Genomic DNA, 3,728 nt, shown 5'->3' with positions numbered 1-3,728 from the left:
AGGGTGCACAGCACTTCCCATTATAAATGTCTGGTCTTGGTGGCTTTATAATTTTGCCACGTTTTTAACCATTGGGGCTGAAATTTTCCATGCCATGTGTCTGCCTCGGGTTGGTTTGTGAGTTTCAGTCAACAGGATTTAGCCATTGCCAAGAACAAGGTTGGGGAACAAAGACGTTGAAAAAAAAAAATCTGGTCCCCTTTCTCCTGAGATGTTCCAGTGTCCCCATGTTTTGCAGAAGAGATTTGAAATGCAGTGAAGGGGTGGCCATGGGGCCAGCAACGTGCTTTTCGGCCAAGTTCTGAGCCTTTGAAAATCTCAGCTCATGCGTGGGGAGACTTCTTACAAACTAACCAGCTAAATCACTGCAGATTTCACCCTCACTGAGCCTCACAGCTCCTTGCGCTGACCAGCCTGGGTGTGCTCCAGCCCTGCCTACAGGAGCCATCCTGAACTTCCCCGTTCACACTGCCTAGCCAGGAGGAGACAAGAGCTGGATGGGGAGGAGGGGAGAGGAAGGAGTAGAAGAAGACAAGGAGCTGGGTGGGAAGGGGAGACTGGAAGTTGTGGAGAGGAAAGGGAAGAAGGAAACGGGGGTGGGGCAGGGAGGAAGACTAGGAATTGTTGAGTAATAAGGCTAGGTCTGGCATCCAGGAAAGGATGAGAGTTGGGGGACCAGGGAAATGAGATCGTACAAGGAGCCGGGGACTGATGGAGCAAGGAGACCAGGACTGGGAACCAGAAGTGGGGGATGGATCTGACGAGGAGGTGGGGGAAGCGGGGGTGGAACTTGGGACAAGGAGCCAGGGAGGGGGTGATGTGGGCCGACTGGGATTGGACGAGGAGCACAGAGAATGCCAGGTGCAATGGGGGCAGGGCAGGGATGATCAGAAGCCAGGGTGGGGGTGAGAAACAGACTGTGCAAGGAGCTGGGAAGAAGGGTCAGCGACTGGGCCTGGTAGGAGTTTGGGGGAGAATGGGACTTGGAAGGAGAGCGTAGGATTGGCTGTGCAACCTTAATTCTGCCCCCTTGTGTGTCTGCATCCTGGTAGTCGTTCATTACACGATCACGTACTGTTTCTTCCACGGGGCCCCTGCCTCGTTCAGCACCCAGGCTGGACAGCGCTCTGGGGACGTCTGTAAAACCCTGCCTCGTTTGTCGCCCAAGTTGAAAGCTGTGTAGGGGCGTTTACTTGAGTGGCCAAGTCTAAGAGGGCAAAGCATTAGCTTTTGCTTGGAAGAAGTCAGAGGAGAGCTCAAAAGGCAGGCTGCCCAGGTGGTGCCTTGGCAGCTGAGTGGTGCCTGGAGCCGGGGGACTGCAGGAAGAGAAAGGAGGCTCATGGTGAAGGCTGCTGGGTACTGCACTGAAGAACTGGATTCGGTCTCTGCCCCAGAATTGCTGTGTGATGCTGGGCAAGATGCTTAAACCGAACTTCTCCCGGGTGGTCGCTGGTGGTGTGATCCTCGTTCTCTGGTGCCCGACTGGAGACCCTGGGCTCTCCTTTGCAACAGGGCCGAGCACTCACAGCCGCAGCTGAAGCCGTGGGAGCCGTGCTTTGAATATAGAAAGGACTAGATAACAGTAAATACTCTGAAAAATCAGGTCCTCGGTGCCTCAAATTGGGCACCCGAAACGAGTGGATGATTTTGACCTTAATCTACGTCCCTGCCCCCCATCTGTAAAATGGGGATCATACCACCCCGCCCCTCACAGGGGTGTTGTGGTCCCTGAGCGCGTCACAAAACCGAATTACTTCCAAGTCAATGAGCACCATAGAGAGGCCCCTGAGGGAATTAATAAATCGTTTGAATCGTGTGCAGTAAATAAAGCCTGGAGTCACGCACACAACGATGGGGCTAATACAAAATATCTAATAGCTGCTTATTACGCGAGCACCGTCCATGCTCCTGCCCCTTTAAGATGCCTGCAGGACCAAACTCCATGGACTAGCCCTGTGTCCAGGTAAAGCAAAGGCAGAATGGTGGTGTGGCAGGTTTAAATTGTCTGGAGGGTGCAAGTTTATATAAGGCTTTGTAAACATATCATACTCCTCGTCCTGCCTCAGAGAGCTTACAACTGCTGGATGAATCAAGGAAGTGATAGGATTTCAAATATATTCCACCCCCACCTGCTCGGATCATCCTTCCAGCCAAGGAGACCTGGCTGGGCAGCATCTCTCTAAACCAATGCCATTTTTAATTGCCTGTAGAGGTCACTCTTGAGAGATACACGGCTCTCCTTTCTCGGCGGGAGCGGGAGCGCTTGGCATCTAACCTGCTGTATTTAATTCCATGTGACATCTGCTCCTACATAACCACAGCATAAACCCTCGCTGTCTTCTGAGCACCTGAGATGTGGAAAAGGAATGCCAGGCTGGGCCAAATCAGCATTTGTCTCTAGGAGCAGGAAAATGAACCCACCCACCACGGTCCAAGCAGTCAGAAAACGCACCTTGGGCAAAAAGGGGCTTGTGCAGAACCAAGGGCAGAAGGAGCTTTAATTTCCATTCCTTTTCTGTGTTGTTTTGCATTTTGTAGCATCCTCATTTTGCTGGCTCGTGCAGGCATGCGGGCGGAGAAGGGACCAGCGCCTTCGCAGACCTGCACACCCAGGACCGGGGCAAGTTCGCAGGGCTCACAATCTGGGTTCGGAAGCTGCTGTGTTGGATTTAGAGGCTCATGCAAGCCCGGAGTTTCTGCCCAGTAACAAAGGCTGATGGTGTCTGGGAGTAAGTTTTGGTCAAGGAGGGAAGGGTTGCTCTGAGGTGGGCAGTGGGACACCAGCCAGCACTGTGGTTTCTGCTGGGCACAAGACCTATGAAATACACTGAGAAACTTGGGTATATATTTTTTTTGCTCTTTCTTATAATGCAGCTTAGCAAAAAGAAGTTCTGCTCTTGTGGCTGCCTCCGATTCCACATCCAACCCACCCTTCCCACTGCTGCTGAGTTACCACCAAAGTAAACGGGCCTTATCAGAGAGTCCCATCCACGCCATTCGCGATCAGTAACATGCCACGTCGCCTGTTGGCGAGAGTGGTGAAGGAAAGTCCCATGCACAGGCAAAGCAGGATGATATACGGCAGGATCTGTACACATTTTGGTTGTGGGCAGATCTTTGATTATTTGTATTGCAGTCATGGGCCAGGACCCTCTTGTGCCCGGTGCTGTACAAACACAGAACAAAAAGACAGTCGCTGCCCTAAATATGCAGTGTAGTTGTAGCTGTGTCAGTCCCTGGATATTAGAGAGATGAGGTGGGTTGGACCAACTTCTGTCCATGAGAGAGACAAGCTTTCAAGGCGCACAGGGCTCTTCTTCAGGGCTGGGAAAGGTATTCCTGGCAAAATGCAAGGGGGAACAGATGGTTTAGCATGAGTAGTTAGCACGGACTGTAAGGGACCATTCGAGGTAGAGTGGCCCGTTAGTCAGATGGGGAAGAGGAAACCGTCTGTAGTATTTATTGTTAAAAGGGGGAAACACCTGAATTTTTAGCGTCTTTGTCTGTCTGTGGTGTTCTTTACCGATCAATCCAGGATTTTATAATTGCTCCATCATTGCGTAATCTGAGCGCTCCAACCCCCTGGGTTTCAGAATCCAGTTTTCAAGCACTGCTGCATTGTGTGGTCTCTCTCTCTCTCTCTCACCAATAATCTCTTCATTAGTCACTAACAGTGATTTATGGTTCAGTGCTAGTTCCCGCTCTCTCCTCCCCTTTTTCTGTTGCTC

The sequence above is a fragment of the Chrysemys picta genome, chromosome 21 (genome assembly GCF_011386835.1).
Source record: "Chrysemys picta bellii isolate R12L10 chromosome 21, ASM1138683v2, whole genome shotgun sequence".
NCBI lineage: Eukaryota > Metazoa > Chordata > Testudines > Emydidae > Chrysemys > Chrysemys picta.
The sequence above is the reverse complement of the archived record's forward strand: the minus strand, read 5'-3'. Positions refer to the sequence as shown.